Genomic DNA, 6822 nt, shown 5'->3' with positions numbered 1-6822 from the left:
TTGTCTGTGCAGTAACAATGAGAAAACCTTGAATGTGTTTTAATGGGTGTGTGTGCGTGCCATGATAACTGGCGGTTGTGTGTGTATTTCTCTTTGATGTCCCCTTTTTTCCCTCCTCCATCCGCCACCTACTTCAAAGCAGAGCGCTCCAACCTCTGTTGCTAGTGGATACCCTTATACATAACTTTATACTGTCACTTACACCAGACTATTTAATTGTACTTTCAACATGGGTCTCAAATTAAAACCAGTAAAGGGAAATTGAATGCATATAAATGCATCCTATCTGCAACTGCTGCTCCTTAATAACTTAACAGTATCTCACTAATAGTAAATACACCTTATTAATATAATGTTTAACAAATTTTTTCCCTCTACTGTAAGAAAGAGACATACAGTTGATAGATGTAAGCTTGAGTGTTGGTAATTCTATAATATATAATATTATATATATAATATATAATAATATATAATATATAATATATATAAATGCCTTCCTTTCACATCACCATGTCTTGAAATAATACTAGAAAGAGATGCTGAAAGAATAAAGGACTGGCAATAGGTTCAAGTGGCTCTGTCAGAATCTTGAGAAGATTAAGCCTGGCCCCGGGGACTTTTGGAATAAACATTTTATAACCACTTTTAGAAAAGGAAACACAATAGCAGCCAGAGGACAATCTGATTATTAGGATCACTATGCAAATGTGTACTTGAGCGAGGCATTCATATCCTCGCCATCTTTTTGTAGAAGAGTCTTGGAAAGTGAGAAGAACACTTCCTTTAGGGCATCTGTATCACTCAGCCAGCACGCTAATATTGGTGCCGTTACAGTAAATATCTCCCATTTCTCCCGAATACACACAAACACATAAAAACATACAATAAATATATATATCTCAGCCATGTAATACTTTGAAGAGTTGGTTATGACAACAGTACATATAGTGGGATGTGTTGTAATTGATGTCATCTGGGTGTTTGCTACTAATTTTGTACACATTACACACAAATCCCTGTGAGAAGATGAGATATGAATCACTCTAAGTTATATTTTTCCATAATGTGTGTTGGTACTTTCTATATTTTCAGCCCATGTTCTTTTTTTCTGTCCTAAAAACACTGTCATCATTGCCCCAAGACTTTGCTAGGCTGTTAGACATGGCCTAAAGGCGAATGTGTAACAGGCTTTTATCAGTGTTGGAATTGTGAACACTTCACAGTGTTATACAGCATAGTGAATGGCAATAATGAAATTTGAAATAATCATCTTACAAAGGATTTTATTGCACTTTTCATGAAGAACTGGCTCAGTTTTGTGTCCTCGGCCCACGACAAACATATAAATATAGAAATTAAGTTAGAGAATTTAAAGCATCGAAGATTTCTAACCTCAGTAGCACTCTGTGTGCATTTTTAGAGGACCCTACACATTAAACCACAGCAAATATAAAAGTGTTAAATATCAGTCACGGTGCTAAAATTACCATTCGTTCATAGTTTACACGGGAACCACTATAGAGGTGTTAAATTAACACTTTTAAAAGAGTTAATATTGTTATGCCATTAGTATTACCTAACAAATGCTTTGCTTGCAAAACATTGACAGATATCTAACAGAATAGATAAAAAACAAAATAAACCAAATTAGTTCACTTATTAAATAGAGTAATATAACACCAGGTGAACATTGAGACTGCTGACCTAACTCTCTATAGAGTCAATTTCACAAAAATGTAAAGATGCTTTTAGTCTCTGTTATTTTAGGTTACACTGGGCACAGCAGTTCCTTTTTATCAGCCACACTTTTCTCTCTTAGAGCACTAAAATTCTATCCCCCCCTCCCCCCTCCAAATATGTATTAATGGTAATTTTCATCTTCAAGGTCATGTATAGTTGTGAAGATATAAAGGCTATTTTTAGGAAACCAAACATGCAAATTTACAACTGGCTTAAGTGACTGTCTTTTGCCCTTATATGCTATCAATATGTCTGTGCACCATTGTCACCAGCACAAATTCTAAGTACATTCATTGCACTTAAACCCCAAGCCTGTTTCATATGCACTATGTATCGTCACATTTAATACGTGCTTAGCACTTTGATTTCATGCTGTCAGCTGTCAGAGCACCTCAGATGAACCTGGCTGGCTCTGTCCTGATAATTCTTTGCTTGTAGAGCATCTATGTTCTTTGTCCTATTGTTTCTAGACAATAATAATATTAATGATAGAAGATAATACAAGTGAATCTGCCTAATTACAGTTTTTAGTTAATTTGTGTTAAATTATGATATTTTATGATGTGCTCATGTATGCACATGGGCACACATGTCAATAGGAACTGGGCACATTGTGTAATACAGTGATTCATGCTTTTTTTTTTTTTTAGTTTTAATCATAAAGCTCCTTACAATGCAATATTTTTAAATTGTTTTTTACTATTTTCAAGTTTTTAAAAAAAATTATTTTCAAACATTGAAAATATTATGTCAGACATAGATAGACATATCATTTCACATTGTTAGGGTCAGATTTATTAAATGGGACAAGACACCAAGAGCGCAATCCCCAAATGGCACTGATAAGTGTGGTTAGGTTTATGGGTGACTTACAAAAGTTGCAATGTTTTCTTAAAACATGAGCAGCCAGTTCATTTCAATATGACATGCTCAATCTGAATTTGTGTGGGTCCAACACTAGAAACAGCTCACAGCTCATTAGAGGGTGGCAAAAACTGTCCATGGTCCTGAAATTATAACCGTTTGAGTTATTTAATATTTCACTGTTCATTTAATTGATTGAAGCTTTATTAAGTTAAATGATGTTTTTCTTTAAGTTTATTGACACAAATGCATTGGTTTAAACCAATCAAACTAACTGAAAACACTGAAATGAATAATCGGCTGGTGTTAAGAATTTTCATGCTTGATGTCCATCCAAGCCATCATAATTTCTTATTTTTTGAGACTTGAGAAAGGGAATCCCAGAAATGCATCAGTCACAAAAATCTTCCCAGTTCTTACACACAATCTTTTTGCTGTTCTCTTTTTGTAAATAGTGATAGTAGTGATAATTTTTTGTTTCTTTATTAAATGCCTAACAAGGGCCATAGAGAGCTGCTGAAGCAGAAGAAAACTAAAGTGCTGATATGTCATACCTTGTGGAAGGTTTATTTAATAAAATGACAAAGAAATACTAAGGATTAAAAACAGATCATCTGACAATAACAACATAAATGATGTATCCATTGTCTTATCCATGATAAAAAACCAATGGAGAAGATTATTTAAATAAACACTTCAAGCATCTCACATGCCCGCATACATACATAGGACAGATGCAGTAACACATTAACACTGGATTTGTCAGGAAATTAACTCCAATTACTTTTTCATCCTTTTGTTGCCCTGGTCCCAACAATTTTTTTTTTTTTTTTTTTTTTTTGAGATGTGTCTAATTCCATCAAATTCAAACTGAGCTAACATTTTTCTTATGAAAAAACCTTATGAGATTTGCACATGACTAGTCATTCTATTTTATTTACATTTTACACAATTTCCCAACTTTTTGGACCTTTATGGGTCGTATAATTTACGTATAATTTATTCCTGTGCTTCCTCTTCCTTGGTCTGAATTGCCATGTTATTTGTTGGGTCATGTTATTTGTTGGGTCTATACTTAAAACATACACTTGAGAATTGTATTTGTCAGACTACAACAAGCTGTAGTGGATTACTGATTTGGTCTTCTTATTTGTGACCGATTAGTGCTGCTCTTGACTGGGTTCTAAATTAGTAAAATTAACTGGCTTTTATAAAAATTTTGCACTGTTAATAGAATACCCACAAAACTTTCCACACCCACTGGTGGTGCCTCATGGTATGCTGCCTTATGGTATGCTGCCTTGCTCAGGAAATTTCTACCTTAAAGTGGAAGAAGAGCTCAACTACCACCATTATAATAAGGTGCGAACTGCTTACTTAATCTAATAATTCAAGAAGGCCATGGCCTCATCCTCCAACTAGCAGGCTCAGTAAACAGTGAGTATGTAATTACATACTGATATCTACTAGAGTGATGTAAAATGGCTACAAATATTCAATAACCTGCATACATTAAAACAAGTAAATAATAAATCCCAGTAAAATAGACGAGACCTGTAAATACAAAGGGAAACAAACTGTACTATCTAATCTGTTGAGCGTTACCTTCTTCAACACAGATCTGCTTTCTGTTTTCATATCTACAAAAAGTTACATCTTGCTTCTATGCATCATATTATTTATGTAATCTACTTAATGTTAGAAACTAAATGTCTGTTTTTAGTGGATCTTAATTAGTTATTGGTATAGTTATTTATCTTTATTATACTACAGTAACTTATGCAAATGCTATTGATAACTATATTGATGTTCATCAAACATAGATGACAACTTGTCACCGTGTTCTCCTTCTTCCCTCTCTTCACTCTGGCCTGGCTTTCAACTGGTCTAGAGGGAGACTGGAGTGCTCTTTGGTGGCGCCTCATTTCCATTTTGATTTCTCTTTGCCTTTGTAGTGGTTCATCATCTTCCATCTCAAGGCCTCACAACCCCTCGTCTCTCTTCTCTCTTGACTCTGGCTTTCATCTCTCCCCTCCTTCATCCTGTCCTCCCGGCTTGTTTATCTATTGACTTGTTTGTACAGATGACCACCGACCTATTAACCGCACCAGACCATGCCTTGTCTCATCTAGATGAAGGGTAAAGAACATGGCTCACATGTCTATAAGGAGTGACAAGCATAAGAAGTTTCTTGCCACTGTATATCATATCTGAAGAGTGACATTATGTATGGTGGCTCACCTGTCTGGGATTGTAGAGTGATGGGAATGCAGATGTGGGCGCTGTTTTAGCATATTTTTCAACATATATATATATATATACATATATATATATATATATATATATATATATATATATATATATATAAATAAAAGGAACTGAAGGCGAGAGAAACGCCCATGAGAATATTCTGAACTCATCTGTTAATGTTATCTAAATCTTCCAAATATGTCAGACTTGTATGAACACTAAATAAAACTGAGACAAATAGAAAAAATGGCATTTCTAATACAGAGTCAGGCAGAGTAAGGAGCTATGACAACCAATGGGGGAAAAAAACCTAAGGAGTTAGAACAAGACAACAGAGAGGATGAGAGGAAAAGTGAAAGCATCGGTATACACTATAGGGAATAACAGCATCAGATAGACAGGGGTAGGACGAAGCATCCCGACAGACCTCAGTTGCTCCTCTTCGTGCAAAATACAATTCTGTCCTTTAAAGACAAAAATTCTCAGTGGGCTTACAGAGTTGTCACACATCAGGTATCACTCAGTGTGGCTGCAATGGAGAGTTGATTGATCGGATCTGAGCATCTTGTTAAGGTTCTGTTCGCATAGCCTTTATAATTAAGGGGCAGTTTGATAGAGAATAAAGCTATTACAGTGGGCTTGAAGGAAATTCCATGGAGATAAATCCCAAAATCTCATGGGAAAGGTGTAACGAAATGCACACTAACACATATCATTTTTGGAAGTTGTGCTGTCTTACTGTATAAGGGGGAAGGCAAATATTTCACAAAATAGGTCGAGCTTGTGATCTTTTTTTTGTTTTTTGATGACAACTAAGTCACTAATTATCTTTTGTGGGCTTTTTATTTTATCTGTAAACATTCGGTGATTTATTTATTCAAACTCAAGTGTCTTTTCAGCAAGTACTTCAGCGTTTTATCACTATGGCTATTAACTCACCGTTAAAAAGCAAAACAACATTCAACAGTTTTATTTCAAGCATTTCTTGAACAAGAACTCCACCTGATGTGTGCTCTTGTTTGTGATTAAAGATGAGTTTGGCCTTTGTAGTAGTGCCATGCAATACTTCAGATTTTGGTATTAGTCCAATGCCAAGTAAATACAGGTTCAGTATTGTAGATATCTACAGATACTTTTACCCTGTAAAGACAGTTTATGTAGGAAAAACCTGATTTGTGAGATGGATCATCATCAATTTGCAAATTTTGAACATGTTTTAAAAACCACAACGTCACTGATTTTTACTTGCCACAATAATTACCTAACACAGCATATATTTTGAAAGTCGGTCTTTTTCTGAGACCTGGAATCTAAATGCTCCTGTCTTTTTTTAAGTTAATCTTTGAGCTATAATTCTTGTTCATAAAAAAATAAAAAATAAAAATAAATAAATAATACAATTCAGTGGACTACTTTCTGAACTTAGAGCACAGAAATAAAGTATCGATCCAATACCAATAACAACATTGATGCAACATTGATCACTACCAGTTTATTTCTGTTTGACTTGCTCACAGCTTTAACATTATACTGGCATCAGCCAATATAGCTACATAAGCTTAAGGTAGCAACCGTTTATAGAACAATCTTCTGCAGTGATTCTTCACTGTCTACAGTGTTTCAGGATCGATGTTAAGTGTAACTTGTTCCAAGTAACTCACTGCTGTAACCATACTCCATTTCTAGTAGTGCAAAAATCAAAAATACTGTACACATTAATGTGCTATAATCATATTCTGGTTATAATTAAAGTTCTTGCATTATCTGCATCATTTCTGGATGGAAAATAAATGAACATCAAACGTGTCTTTATCCTTCTGCTACTGTGCTACAATCAGCTGATTTCAGTTTGTGTGAAGGGTGGAAAGATAGTCATATGGACATTGCTTTTGTTTCTATTGCACAAAAAGGACAAGAGCTTGACGGTAAAGTGCAAACTGTGTCCAGAAAACATCTCTTTGAAAACAT

This window comes from Oreochromis aureus, linkage group 15 (assembly GCF_013358895.1).
Source record: "Oreochromis aureus strain Israel breed Guangdong linkage group 15, ZZ_aureus, whole genome shotgun sequence".
NCBI lineage: Eukaryota > Metazoa > Chordata > Actinopteri > Cichliformes > Cichlidae > Oreochromis > Oreochromis aureus.
Note: the sequence above shows the minus strand (reverse complement) of the source record.